The following is a 21,881-nucleotide window of genomic DNA, read 5'->3' as shown; positions in this document are numbered from 1 at the left end:
CCATACAAAAGAACAAACTCAATTGAGGAAAGTGCAAAACGGAAAAATTAAATTGAGCTATTTCCCAGCATGTTACTGGCAATCTGAAGGAAGAACGGGAAGCTGAAAAAAGCCTTCTCCTTCAGTTGGCTTCCCTCAAATCTTCTAGCAAGTCCCCAGCGTGGTACTATATCTCAGCATTCTCACTTCTCACCTGGGGCAAACTAAAAGGTAGACAAGTGATTTCTTACAGCAAGTGATGCACTCTTTTGGCAGTTAGCTAGAACTGGATATTTTATTTTTCAAACTACAACACATAAATTTAAAAGGAAAAAGCCAAACCAATGTCAGAGCCCCCTGGAGCAATACCAACTATTGCAGAGAGCAGCAGGGAAGTGTTCAGCTGCACTGCCTGTAACGTGAGGGTTAAAGGGGAAAGGAGCAGCAGCATTGCCACTTAACCCAGGGGATGTGACAAAAGAGCACTTAAATACAGCTACACACCCCCTTGGCTGCCCAAGCCCTCCTTCCTGTGCAGGCCACTGCAGATAATTGTATAATAACAGCAGGCTGTCACGGCAGTGTGGAGACATCCCTAACAGGCTATGCAGGACGTGTGCAGGAACATTTAGATGTCAATTAGAGACACTTTTTGCCAGGTTTTAAAACATGCTGAATATAGCCAGCACCTTCATATGTCAGTGAAACCTTAGTAAAAAAAAAAATAAAATTGCATGCTCTTGGATTGAATTGAAACATGTGGCACAGAATGCTCTGATGAGCAGCTGAACAGTACTGAGAGATTTACACAAAATTTTTACTTCTGTTTCACTTCCAAAATGAAAAGGATTCAAATATGTAAACTGCAGGGAACAAGCCACAATTGCTTTCAGCATCTTCTACTGACCATAGATCTGATGACTATTTCCCTCCTTTCAAATAGTGCCTGAAAGGACTGAAATACCTCCACATAGGAACAGAAGCCAATATTTTATCAAACTGATTGCTGCTGAAACCTTTGAGCTCTAAACAAGACTTTGCTAAAGTCATATTGGCTTTTAGGTTAACAATTATCTTTTTACAAGTTCTTAAGGTGTGCTGAAAGTAACAGCACCTCCTAGTTAACAGAGAGCTAATTGATGCCAGAAGGATAAGGGATGGGATTCTGGGATGTTACTATTAAAAACAAATCACTCAATCAGTCTAACTTTGCTCTGGATGACAGCCTAAGAAAAGAGATTTTGAGGATTGTCTTGTAAAGAAGGTGCTGCCTATGACAGCAGTGGGAAACCTCTTGAAATCCTAGACAGCCCAGTGAAGTGGGGAACCAAAACCAATGGAAACATCAGTCAATTACACCCACAAAAAAAGAGAACTTGAGCTCAAGAAAGGGATTTTCCTTTAAAAATTCAGGCTGTAAGCACAATAGAGCTCTAGCTGTCACGTTTATGTGGGTAGCCACTTTAATCAACCTTTTTAGCATTTTCCATGTCTGTATGAGAAATATGAATTCTCCCTACCTGCTTTCTGGAAAGCTTTTTCAATTGAGACATTGCCTCCTCTGCAATGTCTTCTCTCAAGAGTCAAAAGTCAATGCCCTAGAACTACAGGAATTTAGACTAAAAAATCCTCTTCTACTTAATGCTTCTGCATAAAGAGAGGAACTTAATCTCAGCTGAGAAAACAGCAATTCTTGAACTTCAGTGTATGGCAGCATAAATTTCTTACTCAGCTGAAGATTTATCAGCTCTTAAAAGCAAAAAAACCTCTTCATTAATCCACTCCTTTGTTTCAGCATCCTCAGACAACACAGCTTCTTTCAAGTTTTATAAACTTTTTCTGAAGGGTCTTAATTTATGCCAAGAAAAACACTGTCTGTTAAATGGCATCATTAGACTCACATGATTTCTTGTGGTGCATGTGAAGCTTTTGGTCTCCTGCATCCTAAATGATCCTTACAGAGTGAAAGAAATCAATAAAAACAGCTGTTTTATTCTGTGCTCTGATAACTGAGGGAAAACAACCCAAAATGAAGAAGTAATCTTTCACCTGGGGAAAGTAAATGGGCAAATAAATATATGAATAAAATTAGAAGATCAGGTAATGATTTCTTCACCAAGGCACGTGTGGGCCATACCAGTTTTCATAAGCAGAGCTCTGCCTTTTCTCATGGATTAATGAAAGGTAAGGCTCTTCATCTGCCCAATTTCATTGCCACAATCACTTTGTAGTTAAGAAAGAAGGCAGTAGCATAAGGAAACACAGGTTCAGATTTCTCTTTGGTTTCTGAATTTGTATGTAGGATGTGTTGATAGCAAGCCCAAAACTTCCATCCAGGCACAAAGTCACAGAAAGTGAGCCAAGAGCCATGTGTCAACCATCTAGCAAACAGCTTGGTGATGACCTCCATTTGCAACCTGATAAATAGGTTCATAAAGACCTGCAAGAAGTTTTCAGGCTTTAAATACTGGGGAATCACTTCCATGCCTCACTACACTACCTGTCTAGTGCCAGTGAGCAAACTGGAAAAAAAGTGAAAGGAAAAAAAATGAAAAGAAGGAGCACAAAGGAAGAAGTCAAGCCATTACTTTCTTAGGAAACCAAAGGTGACAGGCAAGAGTAAAAAAAAAGTAGTGATCTCTTTCAACCTCTTTTGAGCTAAGAGGCACACAAGAAATTAGGGGAATAGACCCAAACTTATCTGAGCACATGTAGGAAACACAAGAAATTAGGAGGATACACCCAAACATAGCTCCAGTATCCTGTTGCCACAGAAGAATGTTTCTCATACACATCTAAACCTTTTTTTTTTTTTTGGCATGCTTTGGGTCTGATCCAAAAGTCTGACACAGCTACTAGAAATGGTTATTGGATTAAATTCTTAGACAGCACAGAAAATAGCAGGCTAAAGAATCTTAGCAGACTTTCCAAGAGTATTCATTCATCTCTGGCTTGGGAAAAGATTGTGAAGTGTTAGACTGAAAGAGAATTTTGCCAAAAAAGTCTGGGTTTGCACCACAAGAACAGCTGCCTATAATAGTATTGCCCAGAAAGGTATTGAACAAGTGCTAGAACCAAAAAAAAAAGAGACACATAAACAAAACAATAAACCAAAATTGCCTAGTGCCCTCTAAGTAAGTTTCTTCATCGTGTGTAACAAAGCAACAACTCAGAGGAACTTCTGAAAGACATAAATGTCAACCCAGCACCCTGCTCAGGCTGACCTTTATAAAAGAGTTTCTCATTTTTACATTTTCCTATTTCTATAGCAATTGAGAATTCCTTTGAAAACCTCCTCCTGGAGACTGCTGGAGAAGCACTAGCCCTGGGAAAATAACAAGATTACCCAATAACCCAGCTACTCATGAATTTCCAAATCTGCCCTGTTACTTGTGAGCTCTGCTAGTGGTTTGGGCAGGGAAAAAGGAAGCCTCCCCAGTCTTTCTCGTCCACCCCTGCAGCTGTCCCAGCCTCCACATCTGCCAGGCAGCTCCGCACGGCTGAGCAGTCACACCCCAGGAAGAATTTGCTCCAGTGAGTCCTGTTTCTCCACAATTGCTGGCAAAGGGGGAAACAATGACAGCTTTCAAAATTCCCATGGCAACAGCTCCTTCTCTCTGCAACCTCCACTGGCAGCCCGAGCACCGCACAAAGCAGCAGCACACGGGGGATTTGCAGCCAGGTAGCAACTGCTTCTATTTTATCAAAAATTCACAAGCACAAACCACTGGCCACAGCTGGACAGCGACACTGAACTCAGGCACCTAATTGTTGCTCCAGTATGGATCCTTCTGTGTTCCTATTTTGTAATAATGGGCTTACCTAAAATGTTGGAAAATATCTTTTTAAGGTCAATGGAAGACCTTTAAAAGCCCTCCAAATAGAGCTAAGGTCATGGCTACTTGTGGTCATTGACATTACAGCAATTTTTGTAAGCACCGAAGTATTAATCCCAGGAGCCCAACAATTTCAATTTTAGTAATGACATACTAAATGCCTAAAACTTTTAGTGAAGTTTAATATTCTTCACTCCATGTACTGCTCTGTTCTGTGCTGTTCTTAAGCATTGTTAAATGGTTCTTTCATTTCACTGTGGAATTGGCTGACCACATTTCAGCTGTGCATGGAGTGAACTCTGTATATTGTAACATAATTACTCTCAGGGGATCCTAGGTAGTTGGAAAATTTTCTTATTTGATTTTAGATTTTTTTTTTTCTTTAAAGCAGCTACATTTTGCAAAAATAGCCAATTATTTCTCTCCCTGGAATGAATAAAAAAAAAATAATTACACCATACCATGATTAATTGAATTTTAAAATGGAAAAAGTCCACTATAAAAACACCTGCTGTATCAGCAATGATGTTACTTGGGTTGAATAAATAATGTTTAAACAAACTTGATGAAGATTACAACAAATACTTATTTATTTCATGCAGAGTTGAATGCCAGTGTCCTGACATTTATATTAAGAGCATATATGCAGTGTAATTCATAATCACCAGGTATAGTTTTACAGAATTACTGATATGAATCAAAGTCCATGATTAAGTGACTCCAAAAACTGAGCTCTGGAACTGATTCCCTATAAGTAGGATCTGAACCAAAACCTGTAGAAATTTTTTTTCAAATTTAAATGCTCCTGATGGGTAGCAAGAAATGTTTCCTCTGGGACACGTATTTGGCTGAAAAAAGGTGTCCTCAGCACAGTTAACAGCATCAGCATGGGCATCTAATCTCTATATCATGCTAAATATTTTCTTCTTTGAAGTGATAAAAATCCAACTGTCAAGTACTGCTTGATCTGACCCAGTGCCTGGGGAAAGCTAATCAAAAGTAAGCCTTATAGGTTCCCCCTGCTTAAATCCACCCACCCAAATAAGCACAAGTTAGAATTTTTTATGAGGTAAAAGAGACTCTGCTGTCACAGCCCAATGTTAATTGGCACAAAGGTTTGAGAATACCTTCGTTTTACTGAGCTGCTTTGATTTCAAGACTTCTGAGCTGAATTTTCTTGCTTCTTTATAATCCTGTCTTAACTATCACTGAGTTTGAAGTGAGAAAGGAGCTTAGACAGATCTATATCAGTGTTCATTCATGCCAGACTGTTGCATTTTCATCTGAAACATGGCTTGAAAAAAATTCCAATTTAGGGCAGGAGTAACAGGGGGAATGCTAATCCCCCATTCAGCTCTTGTGGGAGCCACAGGTGATAATTAGTAATTGGCCATCATGTCAATGGCCTCTAATTTTCTTCTCTGACTGGAAAAAAACCCATACAAATAATTCTTGCCCCTTTCCCCTCCATCTTTGGGTTTGTACAGCTGATGCAATGATTTAGACAGTGACCTGAGGACTTTGCAGGAGCATCTTCCAGGACAATAACATCCCAGCTGCTGTGGGAAGTAGGCACATTCAAAATTCAGCAGAGAAATAAACCTTCAGACAGTAAAAGAAGATGCAGCTTGGGTTCAATTCCATCCTCCAGTTTTACTCCACATCAGTTCAAAGGCCTGGATGTCCTCCATTTTCACCAGTGAAAACATTATCATCATCAAGACAGTAGAATGGAAGCCACCATGGGGCTCCACCTCTACTGAAAAAGAAAACCCAAGATGTAGGAACACACAAACCCCCAAATTAATATTGCACTACAGGAGGAAATCCTAGTGAAAACCAACACCTGATTTGCAGATTACCTGGAAAACTCTCAGAGATAGACAAAGCAGCTTACTTCACATGGAGCACTCAGTTTCAAGGGTTATCTTGTTTTTCTCTTCTGCATTTGCAGTCTCATAGAGACATTCTATGTTAAAAATCCCTCTGCAATTAAAAACAAGCTAATGACACTTCACCCGATCCTCACATCTATGACTAATCACTGCAAGATTGAAACCATCTCCAGGACTAAGAATAGTATTTCTAATTTTCATAAAATTAATTCCAGTGGGATTTATATATTATTTTTTTAAAACTTGAAGTATTTGATGAAAGGAGTTTAGGGGTTCACACTTCCTACCATTTACTGTCTAGCTTTCAGTTAGTCCCATGTTTTATTTATGTGCTGAAAGGGATAGATTTTCTTCCTCCTTATTTTATAGAACTGCCTTTGCTGACAAATAATAAAAGATCCCCATTCTGCTGGCCTTGCTTATCAAATTAGAACCAAGTGTAATAAAATGGCTGTTTGACAAAGATTTTAACAAGGTATCCAAACACAGTCATTTTCATAATCTTATAATCCACTAATATGTTTCTCCCAATATTTTATCCAAAACTTATTTAAGCCATAAAGCCTTGCAGAGATCACCCAGATTTTACAACCTGCAATACCCAAACTTGAGTATTTTTTCCCTTTTTTCTTTGTAAATATACGTGCAGCTTGCAGTGCCTAGTAAATATTATGTCTTGTCACAGATAACCAGCCATTCAACTAATTGAAGATTTCTATTAAGATTTCTCCCAAATTCCACCTTCCAGTAGCATTGTTTCATCCTAATTCATCTTCCTAAGAATGAGGTCCATTTTCTCTGTATTACCCATTTTTGTAGGAGATACTGGTATCATTTTGAATTGAACAAGCAAAGAAAAAGTTTTAAGTCTGCAGAATTTATTTATACTGCAAAGTCTTGAAATTGCCTTCTTAAGCCATTGAAGACAAAACTCCCAATCTATTTTAATGCTGTGGAATATATATATTCCTCTTTTCCATCAGTTGGCTTTGCTTTAAGATACACCTTCAGTAAAAAAAAAAAAAATACACAAAAGGAATGACTGAATATGAGGAGAGAAACTCACTATCAAAGGAAGAACTGCATTTAAATTAATTTATGATGCATTTCCTAGATACAGATAAAAAATAGGTATTTATTTATTAATCAGAGCATTAAACACAGAAAACCTCATTTCACATTCACACGGGTTTGTTCATGAATCACCTGTACCCCAAGAGATAATGTGAGCACACAAATAACCCAATGTGCTCCCACTGGCTCTCTGTCTGGTGACTTCCATCCACTGCAGCAATTCTACATGATACCTGTGTCAATTCCACCAACATTCACTAATCTAAGAGCAGCTTTCTCCTGAATCCAGCCTTCACTGTTTTAAAGGTAACTGTTAGCTCATGAATCAAAATCCTTGTCTGGAGGTCTGCATGTGTAAAATTCCACTTATGGAAGTTGCCTGCGGGAAGTGCTTTTTTTCCTTGAGCTCTCCTTTTTGTCAGAGAAGATGGACCCAGTTCAATCTCTGCCATTGAAGTCTACAGCCTGAACAGCTTCATATGAACCACGTGGAGTTTCAGCTCAGGGCTTTGGGTTTTTGCCCACCTCCACGTAGAGGAGGCAGTGAAATACTCCTAGAGCACATCTTGGCGTGGTCTGCAGCCCAGCCTCCTGTACAGCAATCTCTATCAGCATACAGTGGCAGATTGCACAAGTTTAAATCACACCAGGAAGCAGTCAGGACAGGTGGCTGCAAAAATATAGGCTTCCAGGGAGCCAAAACCTGACTTTTAGAAGCTGGTTTATTTTAAGAAGCAAGCTTTTCCTGTCAGCCCCTGGGCATGCAGCTTGCTCGAGAAACACATCTCGGAGGCACTGGCTGGCAGGACACGGTCAGATTGTTTCCAGCACTTTGGGTTTAAAACCATACAGGAATGGCATTTATATTTTCATTGATTAAAAGTAATTTCCCTTTAATTTAGGGAGAGAACATGCATGCATCAAGATAATGCGATCTAGAATCTAAAAAAGTCATCAATAGATCCTTTTGTGAAAGCAGGTCCTGAGGAGACAGGGCACAATTATTCAAAAAGTGTTTGGGGGAGAGACTGGACAGTGTAGCTGGCTAGAGATTTCTGTCTTGCTATGGATGCTCAAGGAAGAAAGATGTGTGAAGGCAAGAAAATTGAGGAGTGATAAGAAGAGATAATGAGACCAATGAGATAATCACCTCCAGCTTCAGCTGGACTGACTTGGGCTGAAGAGAAGCAGAAAGCAGAACTGCCACAAGTGATTCCCACAAACACTGCTTTTCTTCTTCCAGATTTGGCAAAAAAATGGCCTCTTTTACCAAATGCAAGAGTTTTAATGACTGCTCCCTGCTCCACAGCATCACTACTCCCCCAGCATGGGTAAGTTCTGCCAGCAGCACATTATCATAGGATTTATTCAGGCAAATTCTTCACCAGCAAGAGGTCAGAGAAGTCACAATCCCACAGAATGATATGAGTCTGTGTCCATACATGGCCACTGGCATGAGGGGTGGATTTGCTTTCCCCAGCCAAGCCAGAGGATGTTGATAAGGGTGCAAGGCTTTTCCAGGGACAATGGAAGATTGTTATTTTTATTTTCTAAAGGCCTGAACTATACAAAACCTAAAGAGTGATTTAACAGACAGCAGGTTTCTAAGAGCCAAGCAATGCCCCAGAAATGCTTTTAGATAAAGGTACTGAAGTTCAGTGACTTGCAAAATATGGATAGATTATTTAACCTGAACTTCTGCAGCTACAAAGTATTTTTGAGCTTAAAACTGAAAACATATAAAACCAACAAGCACACCCCAAAGATACTGAAATATCTTATTAAAAAAGCTGAGAGAATTGTGCATGCAAAAGCATCCTGCCTTGCCTGCAGAGCCACCCCAAGTCTTCGACTTGCACAGACCCAACACTCACAGGCAGGCAGCACCCTCCTGCACTGCAAGAATAACCTGCTCCAGAGCTCCCAGTCAGAGAATAACACACTGTGTGGCTCAGACAGCTGTGCTACCACACACAGAGTGGGCTGTGTCTTGAAAGGGATGAAGCACATCTACAAACCCTGGTTTAGACCCCAGCCTCTGCTTCCTGAGTCTCCTGGATGGCTCAGGATAGACAATGGCTTTCTTTTCTCCCTTTACACTGGTGGAAGGAGCAATAAGCCCTGGTCTTACAAAGGTGCTACAAATAAGGACATCTTGGACATTCCCTCAATGAAGAGAACACTAAACATAACAAGCCACTGTCAGCTCAGTGTGATTTTTATCACAGGATAAAGTAGGACCAGACCCTACTTCAAAATTCAATGGGAAGAAACAAGGGTTTTTTATCTAGTGAAAAAGCAGACTGGAAACAAGTAATGGATGCACTAAAGATCTTTAAAACAGCATTATTGCAGTGTTCTGGGTTAATCAGGCCCATACGGTTTGGTACAAAATTAATCATCTACAACTGAAGTAATAAAGTCTCACTTGGAGGCCACATCTCTGCTTGGCATGGGCCCAGGAATGCACACTATGTCAGACTGCTGAAAAACCATGGGGAAGAAACAGAAATAGTCATCTCCCCTACCCAAGTGCCTCAGGCGTTCTCTCCATCACAACAAACAAGGAGGTTCAACATCTCCCATCAAAACTGCACAGAATTTACTGCAGGTACCAGACAGACCCCTGTGCTCTTCCAGTCATGGGGCAACTAAGAGTTTCATTACAATAATATATATACCATTCATAATAATACATCCATTTTTCACCACAATTAGCTTCATTTGCTCTAAATTCTTGTTCCCCAAAGACACATTAGATACTAAAACACACGACTGGTCTAAAATAAATGGTTAACTCTAAATGACTGGATAATTTTCTCGTTGACAGTGAAACAGATGCAAACTACATAAAGTCAAATAGTAATGACTCTTCTGTAAAACTTCCAGTAGATGAATATAGATGCTGTTAATTAATTCCAGCTCAGTTTTAATTTGTGGTATAGGCAGTTGCAGTACTTTTGACCAAAAGTGCATCCAACTCAAGACATGCTCTGTTTCCTGTTAACGTCATCTCTGGCAGAGCTGGGGGCACACACAGACTGGAGGCATCTGTTACACACTGAACAGGGCATGGTGTGGTCCTCCCTTCAGGAGCCAGGGCACAGGGGTAGGCTGCTGAGGGAGAAAAAACAGGTTTTGATCTCACTGTGCCTCTTATCCCCTTTCAGCTCCGCTGAAGATGCTGGAACACCTTTATTTTGCCTGTTGGGAATGTCAGGAGGACAAGACTGCTCTTGGATTTTCATACTGGTAGCAAAATATTTGGAAGCAGAGGGGAGAGTATTCATGCCTTTCTCTTTTCTTCTTCTCATCATGAGCAGGACTAGACACAGGCTAGTCCCAGCTCTACACAGTAATTTAAAATCAATATAATCACAGTGAACTTTGTCACCTCTGCTTCAGCTGAGTAGGTTTTTCATTCGTGTCTCTTGCCATTTTTCTCCCCGAAAATAAGTTCTTCAGTTTCTAGTCTGCCTTGAAATGAAATAAAGCCACCCTTGGCTTCAACACAGCACGTGAGCAGTCTCTCAAGACATGCAAGACACAGAGCAAACTTCCATCATCTGCACATTGCTACATTCAAACACAGTGATTTCCATTAAATATTTAGGACTCAAATATTTATATCCAGTCAATTACATTGAAGATATTCTCCAGGGAATTCTTGCTCTCTCTTAGCACAGAGGAGAGGACCAAAGTGCATTTCTTATACTTAATAATAACACAGTTACACCTATAAAGAAAATCATTCCCATTAGATGCAAAGACCTTGGAAGCAAATATACACGTTTAGCATAAAAGAAAACAGCAAGATCTTTTTGGGAGCCAATATTAACAAGTGCTCATCTCTGCCCCAAGAAGCTTTAAGTGTTGGCTCCAAGAGGGAGTAAAATGTGTGTGTGAGGTGGGGGAGAGGTCAGTGATGTAGAAGACCTTTTCCACAGCTGTACCTTTACTCTGGAATACAGACAACTGGCAAGTCTGCCAGGCTGCAGAGTGATGCCCCAGGAATGGAACAGCCATCAGTACCAGAAGTTCCCACCAGCAGACCAGTGCTGTAGGTCCTACTGGGAAGATTTACAGCTTGCATTTTGTACCAAAGAAATCACCAGCTAGACTTTGCTAATCGTGTTATCATGCTCAGTAATTCATATGGCTCTCCCACAGCAAAACCTTTTTATTACAGAATTTCAAAAACCAATACTTGAATTTTAAACTTTAATATGAACTTACATTTTAAAACATTAAATTATCCAGTGAAGCGGACGTGAATGTGAAAAAAGGCCATTTCCTCCATCATTTCATTAAAATTGAAAGTACTTATTTATTTTAATAAGTAGAGATGTCCATATGCCAGGAAATTAACATCAAAGAATGTTAAATATGCCCAGTATCACTTAAAAGCCTATGGAGCATTATGCATTTTCAGAAATAGCATAACTCAGCAAAACTACTTTTCCAGCAGTTACTTTTTATTACAGTTTCCAATAGTACTTTTGGGGGAAAAAAGCTGAAAATGTTTACCATACTGTACATGTTCATACTGAAATCATAAGGTGTGATGTTGAATGATGAGTTCAGGTGACACCCCACAACACCTTCCCTCATTTAAGGTCTTCTGCTAATGCCAAACAGATGGTTGCCTACAAATCCTTCTTCCAAGGGCTCCTGTGCAGACCTCCTCCATTGGCAAATATGATCAGGGCATCAAATGGAAAGGCTGGACTTGGACTATTTCCTTTGAACAGTTATACTTCACTTAGCACAACAGGTTAGAATTATGACAAATATTTTGATCACTTGAACCACCCAGACATTTTTCAGCCTTCAGAACCCATCTGCCAAACTCGCAGGGGTCTCCTCACAGAAGCAGAACTTGACTGGCACGTGTTCTGAAAAGCTACTTGGGAGCACTTGCCATTTTGAATAGGGGTCCATCATGGATCAGCCTGATTTTCCTAAAGAAACAGGCTTACATCTTTGAGCCTTCTGGGCTACCAACTCCCCTTGCCTCCCACCACAACTCTCAAACTTGCTGGGTAACTCTGACCCAATCTGAGAGAGAGGGGTGACCTTACAGATACAGCACAGCCTCTGGTTTAGTGATGCACAAGCACCAACACAGGGAGCAGTGGCACCAGCACAACTGGAGGCCATGAAATAAGCTCAGAGCTTCTTAGGCACTGGAGACTTTTCACAGGAATATGAAGCATTTAACTGTTCACAGAGCTGCACAGCTCTGTGTTTTAACAGAGAAAAGGAAGCAAGGAAGCTCTCAGCCCCTTCTCCAGCTCATAGTCTTCCCCTCGTTGCACTCTGCTTCAGCCATTGATGCATTTAACACCAAGCCACCTCCCAGATGACTTGCACAAATTCAAGGTAGAGGTAACTTTTCTGTGTTTGCACTGAGAGCAATTATGTCCATCAGGCATCTGGGGAGCCCTTGTGCAATACAAGCAGCAACTGAACTACATGCACTGAACCCTGCTTTACAAAAGTCACATCCAATTCTCTGCAAACACCTTCACAGAGCATATCCCCTTCCTTGGAGATCAGCATATGCTAATAGTGTACCATGAAGATAAGTGGTCTCAATTTCACATCTCCAGCAAGAGAAATAAAATTAAAAACGTGATCTGAAGTGCCACAGAAGCTTCCAAGTTGGAATCTATCTGAAAAGTTCACGTCACCTCTGGGTAGGAGCAGACTAGAATCTGGCATGTAAAATGGCTTTTCATACCCCAAGGGGTGAGAAGGCTCCAGCAGCAGCCTGAGCCACACCACCACACCTCAGGAGCAAAAGACAGCATGTAAAACTCAACACAAAGTGATCTAAACTCTCCATGACTTCACTGCTGCGCTACCTCCGGGTAAATCTTATTTCTCTACTTGGGAAATGTGTGCACACAAACAAAAAGCCAATCATATAACTTTCACTTCTTCATTCTGAGCCTGTCCATTTAGTGATTTGTTTGTCCAGGAGCTTGACACATGGGATGGGCCCCTGTGTTCAAGGACCAGATGATGTGAAATGCAGCAGAGGGGCCCTGGGAGGTCCAACCCAGCACAGAGCAAAAGCAAACGATCAACATTTAAGGGACTTTTGTCATCTCACTTCTAGGTGTGAGTGTATTAAGGGGAGCTGGGACACATAGGAAACATTTGTTTCACTATTCCATGTAAGGAAAGCAACAGAAACTGTAGTTACATGCCAACACTCATCACCTTCAGGCATTCAGCTGCAGGGACTTTTCCTCTTTTGTTCATTTCTGAGGAAATTTATACACCAAGACAGCTCAGAAAACCTCGCAAGAGAGTCAGAAATCAAGAACCCCATGTGGAACAGCTCATCCTCAACTCTCTTCCAGCAGCACAACTTAGATGTTGACCTGAATGATTTAATTTACATCAAACTAAAAAAAGCAGCATGGGCCAGCATCAGAGACCTCAGTTCAGGCACACTGGGGTGATGAGCCGTGGCACCCAGCCTCCCTGTGCCCTCCTGCTCTTCACAGCTGTGCTAAGAAGAGATGTGCAGCTGTGGATGTGCCTGCAAGGCTGTAACCCCACAGCAGCATGGAGAAAACATGCATGGAGTGAGAGCCTGCATTCAGCCAGGGATGCAGGAGAGAGGGTTTACTTCAGCCATGGCCAGAACAGTCTGGCTTAGGTTAAACTTGGCAGGTACTGTTTGGAAGAAAACAGGCAGCATGGAGATGGAGGAAGATAAAAGGTCTAATACTCCTGGCAGCAAAGACTCCTTTGGTGGAAGAGTTATTGCTGGTCAAGTCTCAGATATTTGTAAAGGGTTATGTGTTTCCAAAGTATCTCACCCTACTGAGAGTTCAACCACAAGGGCTCCATGAGTAAGCAACACCCACCAGCCCTTACTACGAAAAGTCAAGTGCCAATCTTGGTATCTCTGCAACAGAGACAAAGGGTTCCTACTTCTTCACAAATGAAACCACTCATCTCACTAATTATCCTGAAAATATCATCACCCCACAGTCCCGCTCTTCTCACAACTGGGCAGTGTAAAGAGATGGGAATGGTTAACACACTTAAGAAACAATCATTCAGGGTTCAGTTGAATTAAACCCATTTGCTTTTTCAGCTTTACAAAAACAGAAGCTTGATACTCAGGTTCTCAGTAAGGCTTGACATTATTTTTACACTGCAGAGCAACATACCTCTTCAATAAATCATTCCAGTGCCAATAGCCTCCCTCAGATAGAAAGGCTACAGAGATGACCCTTAAAAGTTCAGAGGAGAGTTGAAAACATTTCCAGAAAATCACTCAAGTGCTGCTTAAGGATGTAATTTATATGCACAGCTCTGCACTCCATTGCAGGATTTCATATTTATTTAATTTGACAAGTTAAAAGTGTGCCCATCCAACTCTTTAGGCACTCTTTGTAACTTAAAGCCAAATGTGTACTGCATAGGGGAAAAAAATGTGATCTTCCTCAAACCCGCTGGAAAAAACCTAAAGCATCAAACAAAGCTTCAACCAAGCACCAGCACAGGGAAAAATGGAGTTTGCTGATGAAGGAAGAATTAAGCCCCATAGCCTGGTCACCTTCTGTTAGCTCAGGAGATTCACAACAGCTGTGCTACCAACATGGTCTGCCCCAAAGGAGGCAGTCTCCAAGGCAACCAAGGTGTCTTCAATCAGCACCTGATAAGGTGGGATGTGTGGCCTCAGAGGCAGAGCACAGCCCTGGGACTGAATTTCCCACTCTGCTGTGCATGCAGGAGCTACTCACACTGCCCTGTCCCTCCTGCAAGCACATCCACCTCAGAGCCACTGGAAGAATGAGAATTCCTGCAGCTGCTGAGCACTCATTCTGCAGCACCAGAGGATCTACATGGGACTCCTCCTTTCTCCAGCAGTGTGACTTTTGACACAGGATAAACTCATGGCACCTCTATCCCATGGCAGACCTGCCCAGCCCTGCCCCTGCGAGGCAGATCTGCCCCTTGTGCAGGCAGGGGCTGCTTTACAAGGATCACAATGATTAAAAACTGTTGATCTGCAATACCACATCCTGCAAGATAGAGACATTTTTTTGGAAAAGGGGAGAGATGGGGCAATTCCTGGGGCAGGGATACTGAAAAAAAAGATTATCTTCTGAGCAGTGAGTGGAAAGATACAAAGAAGCCATCTGACATAAGAAAAATAATGGAAATAATTCTACATCTACTGCATCAACTGCAGTACTGGCCTGGCTCAGCCATTTCATACAAAGACTCTACTTATATCCTGCAACTAGAATTCTCATTCATTCCTTGATTATTTCATGCTTGGACTATTGCAATAATATTTGTGCCAAGCTACTTTTTTTTTTTTTTTAAACCACACACTACAAGGCTATTCAGAGCTGCTGTGCTTGCTTTGTTTCTCACTGAAGTATCCTTGCTGTTCACATACTTTTTTCCTCACTGTTATTCTCCTATATGTGTTCAGTTACATATGAAATCAAGATTGGAACTTCAATATATCACTGCAATCATTCAAGAACCTCAAAAACAGCAGACTCGAACTTTCCGAGTATTCTCCAGTCCATTTGCTGAGCTTGCATCACAGCTGCTACCCAAATAATCTGTTTTCCTTTTGCATGCTTAAAATATATGCATTTCATATGTTCTTATGTCAAAAGAACCTCAAATATTTTTGCCCTGATGCTTATTTCAGTGCCTAGAGATCAACTAAATTGACAACTTTTTTGCTGCACTTTAGCACATTCTCAGTCCTTTGAAACAGTGCACTGGTTGTTGTAATTCCAGAGGTTTTCCACAAATGTCCCAGTGTTCACATTGAAAGAAAATGCAACAAAAAGCACAGTACATTTAAAGAAGTGAGAGGTCTCCCCTCCCCAGCTAAAGCAGCTCTTTGTGCTCCCTCATGTGAGGGGAGATCACCACAGTTAGGATTGCAGCAGTGCAGAGTAAAAATGCTTGTGATGCACTACTGGAACAACTGTATCTGAAGCTCAGAAGATTTCATCTAGCATCTGTTGCTGATATTTTATACTTCTGTGCTGTGCTAGGGAAAAAAATTCATGAAAGAGTGAAAGTTGAGGGGAATGATTCCTTGCACATCTTCTATTTCAGCCTCTCAAGGCTGTTCATCTGCCAATGGCCTATCTGGTAAGAAATAGTAAAGAAAAAATGCACTCAAAAATCAGAGATTTGCTTTAATGCACTTAAGCATGAAAACCAATCAAATTCTAGTGAGAACTTTTCAAAAAAAAAAAAAAAAAAAAAAAAAAAAAAAAAAAAAGGGAATTTCACCATATCTGCATCCAACTTTTAAAAATCCAGCCAAGCATTTCAATATACACTGGATATACCAGGATTGACTATGACAGTACTTGGAATAAACTGTTAGCATGGCACAAAAGGAAAAAGGAAACGTGGCAAGAGGAGAGGGAGAGTAAAGAGTATTAATGGCATTCAATAATGAAATCGTGTCTGTGTCTAAGTAGAAACTAAATTACTATCTGAGGTTTCCTTAGCAGATTATTTAGAAATTTGCCAATAGACAAACAAAGTAAGTGACAAGACTCTCAATCAGGGCTGTGCTCCCCAGCAGTGTGGCTTAGTAAAAATGATACAGACTACTTGGGCTGCTCCTGGCAGGGCTGCCTCTCCTCAGGGAACTGCTGATGGTAAATACTCAACACAAGTGTGATTGTGAATTCCTTATTCAAGCTATGGTTAGGAAGATGTACCCTGTTCTCTGGGAAAGGATTGTGACAACTCATTTCTTCATTCTCAGAACAGAAACAAAAGAGTATTTTGTACTGGTTCCTTCACAGGGGCAGGATAGCTAAGGAAAGATAAAAGGAGCTCTCCCTGACATCCTCTGGGTATGTGCACATTTAGATGAGGATTCTGCAGACACAGATGTGTCTCATGCACATCTGTACAGTGTCACAGACATGAAGCCTCATGAACCAGAAACGTCAGAATACAATCAAAATATACAGATGGTAATTCCTGTTTATTTGAGAAAACACACAGCAGTTGCTTTAGCTGTGTACATTCAAAATGAGGGTTCATGCTCAGACAGTAGCAGCAAACTCTCCAGCTCTGCTTTCCTGTGCTCCCCTTATGAAAGAGTGTAGCATTGATTTCTGGAACAACTGTTCCACTAACAAGATGCATATGGAAACGAATGCCTTGCAGCTGGTTCCAGCAGGGTTCATTGAAGATTACTATTCATCTCTGATGAATACAGATAAAAATATTCAAAGCTCAGTTTACTGATCAGATCAGATATTAATGGGAGTGTTTTTCCTATTTCTCTCAGCTTAGCTCCTCTTTAGAAAGTCAGCTCAAAAGAGTGAGAAAGCTAGAGAGCCAGAACCTCCCCATTTTGACTATCCTGCATTTAAGGCAGATGAGTACTTTTACAGAGGAATGATAACTGAACACATGGTGTGCCAGAGTTTTGGTCAATACCAAGATTTATTATTCTGAGGGACTGAAGGAGTGAAATACTGACCACGGCAAATAGCCCATTAGTTACCTCTCAGTTCAATAAGTCTTGATGCTTTCCTTACTATGTGCTGATTATTTCCTGTCCAATTCACATTAGCAGCTTATTTAATGAGAACAATCTAAGCAAAGAAAGAAATTCACACATTTACAAAGGATATCGCCAAGTCACATTCCATCACAGTTAACACCATTTGCTGTTCTTTCAGGAAATAACTATTACCCATCATTCCTGTTTTAATGCCAGCAATTGCTTTGGAGAAGAATGTTCAATTCTTACATTCACCACCGGTTATATTTTAAATAATAGTATCTTAAAGGACAGCAATAAGTGCCTAAGTGTTGTAGGACAAAGCATTCACACACTGATAGTGTCCACTGGCTTGACAGCATGGCCAAAGTTCCTGTTCTTAATGGACACCTTTCCCCACTCACAGGGTCATCTCTACTCTTGTAAAGCATATTTTTCTTCTATTAACTTCTCCTAATGTTCACAGCAGCTGCACAGAATCTTGGAGAGAAAGGATTCAACATTTTAGACAGAAAAAACATCAGTAAGGACATGCACAAATAACAGGAGCATCATAAGTGGTGCAAATAATTTCACATAGAATAGAAGAGACTAAAGGTACAAAGAGGAAAGAGATGCCTTGAATGCACCATAAGATAAAGGGGAAAAAACCCAACTGCATGAGTTTTTTTACACAGGATTCTTTTTACAAAGCCACAGTTAGATAAGCATCTAACAAGAACACATCTACATCCTCAGCAAACTTCTGGTTTTTTGTTCTGAGAAGCCCAAATGGTTTTGATTACTCAGAAGAGTATTTCTTGAATGAGTCAGCTCCCAACACTGAAGCTCATCAGCAGAACAGTCATCGAGGGAGGAGGGCACACCAGCCCTGCCAGTGCCAGCACCCCAGCTCAGCTGGGGAACTCCAGTGACAAAAGCACCATCGCCTACAACATCCTGCCCCAGAACAGGCAGACCCATTCCATACCATTAATCACAAAAATTAACACTGGGAATAATTAGACATTATCGGAGTCCAGGACATCCCCCTGTCTGCCCTGGCTGTCTCCAAACCCTGGCACAAAGTAAAAAAACACCTGTGGCTTTGATTTTAGCCCATGGAAAAAGCTGCCGATTTTGTATGAGGAATTACAAGCCACAGTGGTTTGAGTAATGTGATAATTGAATTAACACATGAAAAAGTAGAATTTTGGGATTTTTAGACTAGGATTGAGGGGTCAAGATGGAGGAATTTGGTCATGCCCTGACCTTCTTCTCCTTCTTCTTGTCCTCCATGTCTTGGTGTGATGGTGGCACTTTTCTATTGGTTTAAGGTACAGACACACTGCCTAACATAAATGATAGATATTGGCACATTATTGCAAACATAATACATGTAGCTTTTAGTATATAATGTAAACGCCACCTGAGACTGGGGACAGAATGCCACGGCCGACCTGCTCGACAGAACTCAACAGGTCAGAGAAAATGTTATAGATAAGGAAGAATAAACAACCTTGAGAAGCTGATCCTAGGCATTCAGACTCCTTCTTTGGCTGCACAGGCTAGGAAACAAGGACTTCTACACTCTTGGGGTCATCCTGACACCCCAGACCCCAAGAAGACATCACATCTTTTACCTGAAGACTCAAAAAGGAGTTTCCTGATTTGGGTAAGCCCCTTACTACTTCTGGTTTTCCCCAATCTTGTGCAATGATTGTCATATTAATTTTACACAACAGCTTCTCAAAAGAACAAGTATGAGTAGACACAGGTCCTCTAGAGCTACCATCACTTAAGGTACAACCATCTGCATCAGCATCTCACACTGTGATCTCCTCCTAAGGCCCTGACTCTGAAGCTGCTCATTTTTGGGCTACAGCAAGGCAAATTAGGCTCTGCTCAGATTACCAGCAGTGTTCTGAGCACTGACAGATGCAACACTCAACACTGAGAGGCATCTTTAAAGGCCTGGAATATTATGCTCTGTGAAGAAGCATACATTATACAAGGGAGGGTCAGTCAGAAAGCCCTGGATCCAGCAGATGTTTCAGTTGAATATTTCTGTAGGCTTTTGTTTCAAGTATTGGTTTGGTTTTTGTTTAAAAACCAGTTTACATATTTACAAAAATACGTCCACACCAATGAAAAAGCACTGGAATTACTACTAACTGTCACTATGATGGGTAGTAGAAACATACTGAGTTCTGTGGCAATTATAAAGGTGTGCTAAAAATAATTTCAAACCTGTCCATCCAGTGGCCAGCCTAACAGAAAAGATAAAGAAAAGCAAAGACTGAAGTGAAACACACTCAGGACACACACCTGCTTCTTGTGACTGTGCTGTGCCTATTCCACATTTCTGTTCCACTACAAGTGATGTGGCCAGTCCCAATTTAGGAGGTCTTTGGCAAACACTAACACACAATTGTGTCAATACTGAAAATAACACTATAAATAACACCGTAAATACTTTGCCAAAACATCCATGAATACACACGTGCAGAGAATTCCCCCTAGAACTGTCATTTGAGCTTCTTAAAAATCCTAAAAAGAACAACTAGGAGATGTCAGTCTCTGTTCAGTTTTGCTGTTCCTATTTAAAGACAAGCTAGTCTTATGTTTTCAGCGTTTGCTCACTTTTGAATTTGGTTTAAAGAGCTGCTAGCAGAGACATAATGAAGTTTCTTCCAAAGGGCTGATTGTGTTTCCTGCTGTCTTTTTGACAGAACCCATTCAAAATGGGCCTTCTTCATTTAATTATCTAGTCTTTACTTTTGCAAGTTTTATTTCTGAACTCGAATAAATGTTATAGTCGGAATTTGTGTCTGTAGACAACAGGGTTATTTTACAAGGTTTAAAATCCTTTCCTTTCCAGTGGAAGGAGAAGTGTGGTGCAGCTCTGTGCACAAGGCACTGGAGCTCGCAGGAACCTTTAGGGATGTGGGTACCTCACACAAATGTTACAGGTCTTAGGGTGTTCAACACCTGATCAATGAATGAAGTTTCTCCTCTCTAAACTCTTGTGCCTGAGAGGATCAATATGACCAGGCAGCACAGGGTAATGCTACAAATCACTAATAAAACCAGGAAAAATTCCTGATCTCCAGAGCTTACACCAGACCCTAGACCATTCACCCTCTGAGCAGCAGAAGGGTTTCCTACAGGCTACTGAGGAATTACTCTAAAATCACAGCATAGGACAGATATAGCCTGTGGAAGATGGATATTTGAGGGCTCTTTGCAACATGGCTGTGCCCTTTTTCCACCCCCATGCAGGAAAAACACAACTGGCCGCCTGCTTTTGGACCTCTCCACCCTCAACTCCGGATTTATTACAGAAATCTTAAGCCTAAAAATACAAAAGCTCTGCAAACAGGAAGGCACAGCCATAAAAAGAGAGAGGCCTATGCTGCTGTAAATCAGCTCTACTCAACTGAAATCAATACAAAGCCATGGATCAGCCTAACACACATGGTCTATGCTGGGGCTCAGCAGAAGCTGCCCACTGACGGCTGTCAGGGGCTATCCTGGTCTTGTTTACTCCTGTTGGCAAAGTCCCTTGGAAGAACCTCCAGACTCACCAGCCCTCAGCCCAGCAGAGCCTCCTTCCCTGCCCATAATTGCTGGGGCTGGGCCAGCAGCTGTTGTACAAATAACTGGAGGGGAGCTAGCCTGACCATCTGAGGATTGGGAAGGGAAGCAGCCTACCAGATAATGTCTGTGAAAGAGCTTGGAAACCACTGACACAGGCTAATTGCTTACTGCAGAGTGAAGTTTCCCCTCTCTGTAGGCTCATTTGATGTAAACTTCCTAGGCATGTCCAAAACCCTACCCACAGGACAAACGTTAGTACATGAAGAGCTTAGCCAAGCCCTGCTCAGCGTTCCTGGGAAATATTCTGGGGAATGAAGAAGCAAGGAGAAAGAAACAGATAACATGATCATCCTCCTCACTGTGCTCAGCTAGAGAAACAAACATCTGTCTGGTATCTGGGCTCTGCCACCCACCATTTATTCCCACTTTCAACCTAAACACAGAAGCTCATCTTTTTCATTACCTATGGTCCCTTCAGTGAGCAAGAATGAACAAAATGGCATTAGATAAGAGATGCTGAACCGGCTGAAAATCAAAAGTGGTCATTTGTCCTACATTACTGAAATGTTTAGATTTATTTTACTTGCCTGACCCCATTTGCAAATGAGATAGATTGTATTTTGAGATCTAATAGAGATAATTTGTATACGTTGATGGTAAAAACCTCTACACTTACCGATTATCATTCATTCCCAATGAAATAAATGTTCTGGATAAAAGAGGGGTGTTGGCAGTCAAAAAGTAACAGTTGCATATTTATATCAGCATTCAGACCTCTTAGAAAGTAATGATTTTCCTTCAGCTAAAACTAGCCCTGTACAACAACCCTCTTGGACAAGCAAGTAATGTCTGAAACATATCTCAGATCTTCCAGAAAAGCACACACAAGTCCAATATAATGCTTAAAATCTTCATAAAAACGTTTTAGATACTGGATATCTTCCACAGAGTCAACATCACTATTGGCACCATTCCTAGAAC

The 21,881-nt window shown here is 41.1% G+C and overlaps 1 protein-coding gene across 1 annotated transcript in view; it reads right to left on the bottom strand.

Annotated features, from left to right (window-relative positions):
• The window catches only part of PTPRG (protein tyrosine phosphatase receptor type G), a 391,106-nt gene that overhangs the window by 283,111 nt on the left and 86,114 nt on the right, over positions 1–21,881 (bottom strand). The gene's annotated exons all lie outside the window — the stretch shown is intronic.

Source organism: Lonchura striata, chromosome 12, assembly GCF_046129695.1.
Source record: "Lonchura striata isolate bLonStr1 chromosome 12, bLonStr1.mat, whole genome shotgun sequence".
NCBI classification, from domain to species: domain Eukaryota; kingdom Metazoa; phylum Chordata; class Aves; order Passeriformes; family Estrildidae; genus Lonchura; species Lonchura striata.
The sequence above is the reverse complement of the archived record's forward strand: the minus strand, read 5'-3'. Positions and strand labels throughout refer to the sequence as shown.